The sequence below is a fragment of the Callorhinus ursinus genome, unplaced genomic scaffold, assembly GCF_003265705.2.
Source record: "Callorhinus ursinus isolate GAN/ISIS: 27379988/994484 unplaced genomic scaffold, GSC_fseal_2.0 scaffold80, whole genome shotgun sequence".
NCBI classification, from domain to species: domain Eukaryota; kingdom Metazoa; phylum Chordata; class Mammalia; order Carnivora; family Otariidae; genus Callorhinus; species Callorhinus ursinus.
This window is the reverse complement of record NW_027397142.1, coordinates 1,501,541-1,512,652: the sequence shown is the minus strand read 5'-3', so window position 1 is coordinate 1,512,652 and position 11,112 is coordinate 1,501,541. Positions and strand designations below refer to the sequence as shown.

Here is an 11,112-nt window from a genome sequence, read left to right as displayed (position 1 = left end):
CTGTATTTGTATGTATGCATGATACAAAATGTATATAACACATGCTCATATCACTCACTGATTCATTCACTAAATCCTTATGAAACATCCAGAATACATAAGGCCCCTTGGTAAGGGCTAAGGCGAATACAAAAGAATGAAATACAGATCCTAACAGGAGGAAGAAAGATGTACAGCAGTGAGCAGGGTACGCAGCGGGATGTGATGCGCTTCGAAAGTTCAAGCCAAGGAGAGTTCACCTTCGGTCAGGAAAGGACTCAGGGAGCTACTTCCTGGAGGAGGGGTGTTTGTGCTGAGCCCCCAAGGGGGGCGCAAGGGGGACACGGGTGGAGAGCTGGGGTCTCGGGATGAACAGCTTGAACTCTTCATGAGTGTCATCCTAGAGGGTAAAACTGGGACCAGCCATGAAAAATGTTAAATTTCACTGTTATGTCAAAACGTTTTGGCAAATGAATGTTGAGCCGTTGGTGGATCAGAAGCGCTTCTGCAGTGGATGAAATGTAGGCCTAGATTGGTGTTTTTCAAACCGAGTGATGCATAGATCCATTTTAAAGGGAAAGAAATTCTCACAAATCACCCATGTAAGCATATCATTTTATCATATGTTATTTAAAAATAGTAACCATGAATATAGATACGAGCTCTGAGGATCATAAATCTTAATGCTACATTAGAACAAATTGCAAATAACACACAAACACAAGCACAACACAAATAAGTCAAATGAACCAGTTTAATGGTGTGTCATGGTTGATGAAACAAAATCACTCTTCACACGAGAATATAACACCAGGTGCCACTGCTTGGCACATCCTGGCCCTGCGGTGAGATGTCAGTTCTCCTACTGCCTCCTCTATTCCAGCTACTCAGTGTCTGTATTCGAACAGGGCGAGGCCCCTGATCCCGCCGTGTTATTAGCCTTCGCTTGCTGTGAATGAGTCATTCCCAGATTCAGTCCCCCTCTCTTTTAATTAGCCTGGAAAAGTCCAAGTCCCTCCGTGCTTCTATCAGTCAGGATCTCCATAGGAGGTGGAGGGCACACTCAACCTGGGTAATCTGAGGAGGACTTCCTTACAAAGAGGCTATTTAAAGGCATGGTGGGGAGTAGGGACGTGGGAGTGGGAGTTCAGTAGGTGGGCCAGTAACCACAGAGGAGCTGCTGGGGGGGGCGGGGCAGGAATTTCAAGTGGAATCCAGGGACAGGAACAGGTGACCAGACAGAAGGAGGGAGTCAAGTAGAGAAGTTGCCTTGAAAGGAGATGTGGCCTTTGGTCTTGGGACACAGATGACCAGGGACAGCCTTGAGGGGAGAGAGCTAGCAGGAAAACCAGACTCCCGCCCTCTTCCTCTTCTGCCCGAGCTCCCCATTAGCTGAACCAAACCAGACACTCAGAGACTAGGGAGCTTCTTGGTACAGTCCACGCAGGCCAGGTTCCCCAGGGCCAGGAGCAGAGGGGGAAGGGTGGAGAATGAATGTCTGGGAGGGAGAAGGCCAGTAACCATGACACATACGCTAGCCCTAATATTGTGTAGTAACACGCAATTTTAAGGCGATCATCAGATACTTTAGAAGATGTCATGTTGTTTTTCAAAACAAAAATAAAAAATTATAAAATTCTCATGGAGCTTTTTCAAACTCCCAAGAACATACCCGTATTCCTCCAGGAGCTCAAAGACCTTCCTCCAAGAACTCGAAGACTGTATGCCTCAAAGCTACTGATCCTTCGTCACTTGTAAGATTCTTAGAGTATCCTAGAATGTAAGCTCAATGGGAATAAGGAACAATGTCCGTTTTATTCCTCACCACATATCCACCATGTTCCATTACCTTTCAAGTGAGGTCCAGCTCCTCTGATCGTCTCAAAGCCCCGTTGGATCTGGCCACCGCTTACCCCTCTTCCCTCACAGAGAGCCTCTCCCTGCTCCCACTTGCCCACAACACTCATATACATCTCTTCTTTCATTTCCCCCAGAAGGCTAACTCTTTTCCTTCACCCTGGCCAACCCGACTCTTCGCACGATGACGGACCCTCCTCCCACTTCAGGTCTTGACTTAAATGTCACCTCTTTACGGAAGCCCTCCTCAACCACCCTTTCCAGGTGGGTCCCCCACTGTTGGCCTCTGCCACTGCTCCCTGTTCGCTCCCTGGGTACCCCAGAGTACACGAGGTCGAGAATGAGAGAGATAATAGACGGAGCCTAGTGCTAGACTGTGGGGAAAGAGCATCAAGAGCGAGGGAGTGGCCTTGAGCAAGAGAAGAGAGAACGGGGGCTGGGGGGGGAGGCAGGGGTCTTGAGGTGGAGGGAGATGGCCTCAGTATCTCACCTACTGAGAGTGATAGGGAGGGAGATAAACTTGAACACTGCAAAAGTTTTAAAAATGCAGAAAAGCTATGCGGTAGACTGCTGCTTGTCTCCCCAGATTCTTTCTGTCCTTCCTGTAGAGCCCCAATGGCTCAGTAGGTCGCCATTAGTAGGCTGGACGACTATAGCTCTCAGCCGCCTTAGCAGTTTTGGCTAATGACATGAAAGCAGAAATACTGTGGCTCACTCCAGAAAGCCCAAAAGGGGTCATGCTTACTCCTCCTCCATCTCCTTTATTCTGGTTATCTCCTGCTACATAACAAACCACCCCCAAACGTAGTGGCTTAGAAACCATATATATTACGTGTCATGATTCTGTGACAGCACGTCCAGGCGGACACACTCACACAGCAGGCCGTCTTGCTGGCTGTTGACTCAGCGGGGACTGTCAGCCAGAGTGCGCACCTGTCTCCTCTTCTCGTGGTTGGGCTTTTTACAGCACGGAGATCCAAGACCGAGCATCCCAAGAGCAAAGGCCTTTCCTTGGGCTCCCAAGAGGAGTGTTGTAGCTCCAGGCCTCAAAACCACTTCAAACAAGGACAGTGGGGAGGAGCCTCTGCCGTCATTCCAGAATTATCAGCAGAATCCTCCTGGTGTCTCACTGGCTTTGAGGAGTCATGGGCCTGTCCCTGGAGCAGGCACTGTGCTGGGGGCAGTGTGAGACTGTCACTGGCCGACTTGCGCCGCAGGACACTCCAGGCCCCCGGTGTAGAGTCAGCTCCAAACAGAGTGACAAAATGCCCCACCTTGCCCAGGATGAGCCTGGCTTACACCTTTGGACCTGGCAGAATTATGCGCAGGGCCCCCCTTTTACTCTTAAGTGTCCAGTTTGAATAACGAGGTTTTTGTGGTCACCCTAGTTTTAGGATCCAAATCGGCTGAGAATGGAAAAAGGGAAAGATTTCCCAAATCCCAGTCTCTAAAATTGTACCTGGAGCATGGAGAAGTGGGTTTAAGGCAGTGAGAAAACAGCAGAAGTCTACTGCACCGGGTGAGTTCCACATCGGGTTTAGAACAAGCCTTCACTAGTTGTGTGTTGGGGCGGGCTGTGGCTGGAGCACAGGGAAGTGACAAAGACGGGCAGTTACGTGTTGTGTCTCGGGAAGTTCCATCCAGCGTCATCTCGACGCTACACGTCTGGTTTCTGTGTCCAGCTTTGTGGGAGGGGCTTTGGGAAGTAAGAAGGTGGGTTACTTAGGGTACCCTGCTTGCACGTGGGGAATCGTGCTGGGGAAAGAGCACTAGCCTCCGTGAAACAATATGCTCCTAACATTAAGTAGGAACATATATATAGTTTGAAACACACAGAAGGTTTTGCAGGTCCGTGAAAGGAGAAATCCTGTGGGCTGGAGTGTTCATGAGAATCTTAAGGGAAATCTGGACTGGAATCTGAAACACGGTCAGATTTAAGCAGCCCGGGAAAGAGGGAGCACTGCAGTGTTGAGGACACCGTGTGCACGCAGGGAGGTTGGGCGGCCCACAGCCCATGAGAATATGTAGAGATGATGAAGGGGGCTGATTAGGAGGGTTTGTGGGGGAAAGTGAGAGATACGTGTCTGACCCGCAGGTGATGGAAGGACGTGAGATGGACAGGTCGGTGTTAATATATTCAGTATCAAAACATAGATCGCATGAATTAGGCGTCAGTTTCCTACCTCACAGGCAGCCATGCCCTCAGTAATGCAAGGACAAGTGGGAGGGGTGGACGCAGGCAAGGGCTCCGTCAGTCATTCAGTATTGTTTATTGAGCACCTACTGTGTGCCTTGCAGTCCCAGACTCTGCTGCCCGAGATGAGCTCACATCCTTGCCGGGAGACCCAGAAAAAACTAGCAAAGGAGCGAGAAAGTAACAGGGAATGATAAGTGCTTGTCAGAGAAATCCAACAGGGTGATGGATAGAGGACCTGGGCTATTTCACACTGAGCGGTCACGGAGGACTTCATGCCTAATTCAGGGGGAGGAGCATTTCAGGCAGCAGGAGCAGCTAAGACAAGGCTGCCTTTGCCGGGATCGGAGGTCTCTCTGAATGGCCCTCTTCTCCCGCGCCCTGGCCTGTGTGTTTGCTTGCATCTCTGCATTCCAATTTCTCAGTCCAATCCGGTCTTGTGGGTCCAGGCTGGTTTCTTTGGTTTTTCTCTGCCGCCCTCGGCAGCCCTATTCATCTGCCACCTTGGGCTCTTTCCTGCGACCTTCATGCCGGCCAGCCTTGTTCTTTTTTTTTTTTTTTTAAGATTTTATTTATTTATTTGAGAGAGAGAATGAGAGAGAGCAGGAGAGGGAAGAGGGTCAGAGGGAGAAGCAGACCCCCCCCCACCGAACAGGGAGCCCTATGCGGGACTCGATCCCGGGACTCCAGGATCCTGACCTGAGCCGAAGGCAGTCGCCCAACCGACTGAGCCACCCAGGCGCCCCGGCCAGCCTTGTTCTTATCTCGGGGTTCTGTTCGCTAAACACACAGCCTCGCACGGTGCCCTGCCATAGTGAGACAAATATGTGTAAGCTACAAAACACATCGATTTGGTCCATTTTAAATGATGCTGTCAGACCCTGATTTATCTCTTACTGCTGTTCACCAGTTATTACTTTATCTTCCTCAATTACTCATCTGTTTGCAAGACTGCTCTCCCTACATCCTACTTTATAATTATAGGAAGTCTCTGCAGCCGGACGTGCTACTCTGATTGAGGACAAACTCTCTCTCATTCCAAAGATGAACTAGAAGCAGTTTCTTTCTTAGCTTTTAAACTTATATTTTATAGGAAGATAAAACACAAAAAGAAAGCCTAAACCAGGGCAATGTCAGAGAAGGTGACATGTCCCAAGGATGGTGGAGGTAGAATCGGCAGGCTTGGTTACTGGAGTGGAGGTTGGGCTTGTTGAGGAGTGAGGCCAGGTTTCTAGTTTGGGGAACTGTGTGGATGATGATACCCACAGTGGAAATGGGGAATAAGTAAGGGAAATGGAACCACACCAGATGGTGGGGGGAGCGGTGGGGAATCCCAATACCCAGGTCTCGTTCTGCTCGTGCTTCTGGCAAGTCCAGGCAAGAAAACCATTCACATCATCTGCCAAGAAGACTAAATCGTCTATAGGTTTGACTTTCCTGCCTTAGGATGTTCAGATAATATCGATAGTCTTTGAGACTTGTAAAAAATCATGTCCTTTTGAAGAATGCCATTAAATTACCATATTTGGGCTTAAAACACCTCTCTCTCTCTCTCTCTCTCTCTCTCTCTGTCAAACTTTAATGCCCCAGGGAGGAAAGAGGAGGATGCCTAGGCAGAAAGGAGATTTCTGAGTTCCTGTTTCTGGCACTCCAGGGTTTAGAGCACTGGAGAGGAGCTCAGCAGTGGTGTGGACCCTCCGAGCCCCACAGGAAATAGGTCTCTCTTCTTTGGCCGGGGAGAAAGAGCGCTCCTCCCGGCAGGCCTCAGCCCAGACCTGGGTTTTGCTGCCTCAAGCTGTCCAGAAAACTGCCGTCGGCCCTTCGCGCTTGGAGGCATTGGTAATGCACAAAGGCACTATGTGTGCTGCTGGGGGCCACGCACATCCCTACACTGCAGACACTTTAGGGGACACCTGCTAAAGGGTGGCAGCATCCCATTCTGAAGGGGAATGTGCCTGGAGACCCTCAGTCCCCACGAAGGGGGCTGTCCTGGGGGGCGACAGGGACGTCGGAACCTCTTTAGAAATGGTGGCTGAGACAGAAACTAAACACATCCTTGCACCTCTCAAGGGATTTCATACTCAGGTATGAAACTCTCGTGGACACATATAAGGGAGAGGAAAAACTCATTTGACTCGTGATTCCCTCACCAACACCTCTCTCCTTTACAAGAAAATTACTGCGTCCTGATGGGATTTTTGTTTTAATGGTGAGACAAAACTATAATCACCATTTTTCAGAGATCCCCTGTGGACACTGACGAGGGGCCGTGGAGGATAGGAGAGTCCCAGGAGGGTTCTTCATTTTGGAATTTGCTGCTTATTCTTGCCTTCCCATTTTTAATTAAAAATAACTTTTATTTGCCTATTACTTTATTATTAGATTTTTATGTGTTCAACTCAGAAGGAAATGTAAATACAATAGGCTTGAAGAAGAGAATTAAAATTGCCATTCCTTAAGAGGTAATCGTTACTTACGACTTGGCGTGTGTATCTTTACACTCATTTCTCACTGCATGTATAAACATTTCTTTCATTACCAAAAAGGAGAAAATAGCAGTTTGTTCTTACATTGAAACCTAGAGTTTTTTCACTTATATCATATACAGATTGCCATGTATTCAAAATTCTTCTACACATTTTTCTATGGGTGCCCTGGTGTCCTGCACCATGAATGTGTCCTGCCCAGTTTAATCAATCTCCCAGGCTTGAAAATTGGGATTTTTTTTTCTAACTTTTCTATACCACAGTGACTCCGCCATAACCACTGTGCCTATCTTTGTAACTAAACCTTTGTAGACATTCTGACATACTTCTTCAGGATAATTTCTTACAAATAGCCCTTCTGAATCAAAAGACATGCACATCTTGGGGTGCCTGATGCTAATCTCTCTCTTCAGAAAGGCTACAAACCACCAGCAGCACATGCAAGTGCTTATTTCTCTGCGACTTCACGATACCAGAGGGTTTTCTTTTGAAGGCTCTAAAGAGATGGTATCTCAGGACCTCACCCGCATGCCCCTAACTGCTGCTAGGGCTTCTCTTCTTTCCCTCTCAGTGTCTCTTCTCCGGCTACCTCACTATTCCCAAGAGACAGCACCATGGAGTAGTCAGGGACCGCCTAGGCTCCACTCCTGTCTCACTGGTCAGCTGTTTGATCCCGAGCAAGTAACTGCACCTCAGTTTCTGCATCTGTAAAATGGGATAACATGTAACTCACGGAGTCACCGTAAGACTTCAGTGACTTTATACATGCAAATCACCCTGGCTCGTGAGGATAACATCAGTTAGCTGTTGTTTGCCCATTAAATACATAGATGTGTAAGAGCACTTTATCAAAAGAGTGTATCTTCGGGGCGCCTGGCTGGCTCAGTCGGTAGAGCGTATGACTCTCAATCTCAGGGTCATGAGTTCAAGTCCCATGTTGAGCATGGAGCCTACTTAAAATAAAAATTAAAACAAAAAAAGGAATAATATCTTGACCCTATACTTTGCAAATACTTTTTCCTTGTCTTTCTTTTCTTAAGAATCTTTCATAATCTTTACTTCAGAGGTTTGACAGGAATAGGGAACAAGATCTTTAAAATGACACTATTTTTTCCAAATATTATCACTGGTAGTTTAATATTTGTGTCTCCTGACGGATTTGGTCAGGAAAATTACTTCAAGATTTACATCTGGAATTTTTTTCCTAGTTGGGGTTGGTAGGGATGCTCCTAACCCCAAGCACACTCGGTCAGCACTTATTTCGTTGCCTTCACCTGAGCAGAGAATACTGCTAGGGACTGGTTTCTATCTTCAACTACTGGGAAGGCAATGGTGTAGAAGGAAATAGGAAGTTGACTCTTAGCACAGGGGTTAGGGGCCATGCTCCCAACCCCCCACAGTTGAAAATCCGTGTATAATTTTTGATTCCCCCAAAACTGAACTAATAGCCCACTGTTGACTGAAAGCCTTACCGTTAGCATAAAGCATAAATATTTTGTATGTTATTTGTATTATATATTGTATTCTTTTTTTTTTTTAAGATCTTACTTATTTACCTGACACAGAGAGAGACACAGCGAGAGAGGGAACACAAGCAGGGGGAGCGGGAGAGGGAGAAGCAGGCTTCCCGCGGAGCAGGGAGCCCGATGCGGGGCTCGATCCCAGGACCCCGGGACCATGACCTGAGCCGAAGGCAGACGCTTAACGACTGAGCCACCCAGGCGCCCCTTATATATTGTATTCTTACAATAAAATAATCTAGAGGAAAAAACGTTACTGAGAAAATCCTAAGGAAGAAAAAATGCAGTTAAAGCACTGTACTGCATTTATCCAAGAAAACAATCTGCGTATGGATAAGTGGACCCATGCAGTTCAAATCCTTGTTGTTCAGTTAACTGTACTTGCTTCTGTTATTCTGAAGGGTAAAAGTTACCGGGATGTAAATCTAGGCCTAACCCAAGGAGGAACTTTTTAGCCCCTGACATGAGCTGCCTGGGAGGCAGTGCCCCCCTGAGTAGATGCATTCAAGCACAGACCGAACGCAGAGCAGAGATAATTGCCTCGGGTGGAGCCCTGGATTAGAGGAACACGAGGCCTCCTCATAATTTAAGATTTATTTTCCCCTAAATTCAATCTGTGCACCAATACTCCTGGCTCTTAAATTGCCTGATCAGAAGCTGTATCAGCCTTATCTGGTCTCCCCCTCTTCCTTTCAGCAGACTGCCAAACTCCCCACCGACCCCTCAGGCAGCGGGGTCCCCAAGAGAAGAGGGGAGCATGGTTTTCCTTTAGCCATTTGTACGTGGCCACATCGACCCAAGTCTGGTCTCCCTAAGTCAGAGTTTTCCCCATTATTCCAAGAGCTCCCTTCCTACCATTGTTGAAATTCAACGATTTCAGTCTGTGCCTGAAAAAAAAAAAAAAGGCCAGAAGTAACAAGCCGAGTAATTTATTTGCAGAAATATTCAGAAAGATTCATTGAGATACTTCCATTCTGTGTAGGTTTTGCTAGAAATCTCAGACCCTGGATAGGGTTCTGGACGTATCTTGAATTAGGATAACCTGAGAGGAAATGTGGAGCCACTCTGAAATCCTCACCTTACTGTTTCAGGGGGCTCCAGGTGGGGTCCTGTTATACGGTAACCCACCCTGACTTTCAGCTGGAGCTCACTGTTTCCTATATTATATCCTATATCCTGGCTCAGTCGGTGGTGCGTGCGCCTCTTGATGGGGGTTGTCAGTTTGAGCCCCATGTTGGGGGTAGAGATTACTTTAAAAAAAAAATCAAAAATGTTAAAAAATTTGTTTAAAAATTACCAAAATTAAACCCCTGAAAAGGGATACCATCTCAAGGAATGGATGGCCTTAAATCAAGTCCTGGGAAGAGCTTTGGACAGAGCTATCCCGACTGCTTCAGAAATGGGGTGATTCGATTGGAGCCCACAGTGAGGCTGCTGGTGAGGCAGTTGGATGCAGAACTGGACCAGAGCCTGTGGGGCGGAGATGGCGGGAACTAGTTGGCCCTAGTGCTCTCCCACGCGGCCCCTCCTCCCTTTCACTGTCATTGTCAAGGCCCTTCTGTAAGGTTCTTTTTCCTTCGTCTTAATCTGATCATCTAACATTAAAATGTAGTTAGGAAGGGAGGAAGCAAACAACGCTCCTCCCAGAGCTCTGAGCCCTGCAGGGAGTGCCGGACAAATGTAAATTGTCATCCTCTTAACCACAATCAGCACTGTGGCCCAGAGCCCCCAGCCCCCCACCCAGCCCTTCCTCTGGTAAACAAGAGGATGCAAACCCAGAAACATGTCTTGACTAATCAGAAACACTCACAGAAAACAGTCTCTTGGAAGCGTCCAGCCTCAGCCAGTGGCCTCCAGGACTGGTCTCGGCTCCCCCTCTGCTGGCTGTGTCACTCACACCCCCCGGGCGGCCATCTTGCCAGTTGAGGATAATTAGCCTTTGATTAGTGCTGGTTGTGTTTTCATCGGCTCCGTTTCCAAATTCCTGTAATTTCCACTTCACCCAATTAGTATATTTTGGCCCATTCTCTTCCAGCAGACTGAGAACAGAGACATCACCCGCAGAAATAATAACCTTATTTCTAATAAATCAGGTGACACAGCTCTTTATGGTGGGCTCCAGCCGCTTTTTTTGCCCAAGACCTTAAAAATGTAGTTCCTCTAATCCTCTACTTCTATCCTTTTTTTTTTTAAAGATTTTTTTATTTATTTATTGAGAGAGAGAATGGTAGAGAGAGAGAGCACGAGAGGGAAGAAGGTCAGAGGGAGAAGCAGGCTTCCCGCTGAGCAGGGAGCCCGACGCGGGACTCGATCCTGGGACTCCAGGATCATGACCTGAGCCGAAGGCAGTCGCTTAACCAACTGAGCCACCCAGGCACCCTCTACTTCTATCCTGAAATGAATGCTATCTCAAGAAAGAGATGACCTTACATCAAGTTTCTGGGAAGAATATTTTGATAGAGCTAAATAGTCTAGTTCTAGTTCAGAAGTTGAGTGATACATGCATGGATAGCCTTCCATTTTATGAGCCCCCCACCAACATGCTTCCAGCCTTGCTGGGGACACAGAGGGACCTTCAGTACTTCATCAAAGTGTGAACTGCACAATAGGTGTCCTATGAGCTCTTCCCCCCAAATAAGTTCCCCATGACAAGAAATTCTGCAGAGCATGGGTTATATTACATGTTAATGAGCATAAGAAACCTCCACTTCATTTGATCCAATATTTCCCAAATTTACTTGGTGGTAGAACCTTTTCTTTTAAAGATTTTATTTATTTATTTGACAGAGACACAGCGAGAGAGGGAACACAAGCAGGGGGAGTGGGAGAGGGAGAAGCGGGCTTCCCGCGGAGCAGGGAGCCCGATGCGGGGCTCGATCCCAGGACCCTGGGACCATGACCTGAGCCAAAGGCAGACGCTTAATGACTGAGCCACCCAGGTGCCCCTTTCTTTTTTTTTTTTTTTTTTTGGTGGAAACTTTTTGAAGGCAGCACTTAGCCAGATACAAAGTAGGCCCGCAGTAAACACCTGTCAAATGAATAAATGAATTCTCCAAAGAATACACACTGAAAGATG

At 47.4% G+C, this 11,112-nt stretch overlaps 1 non-coding gene across 1 annotated transcript; it reads left to right on the top strand.

Moving 5' to 3' along the window:
- The first annotated feature begins 7,387 nt into the window (after positions 1-7,387).
- Positions 7,388-7,460, top strand: TRNAE-CUC (transfer RNA glutamic acid (anticodon CUC)). The gene has a single exon. It is a non-coding gene; the product is annotated as a tRNA-Glu (tRNA).
- The last annotated feature ends 3,652 nt before the right edge of the window (positions 7,461-11,112 follow it).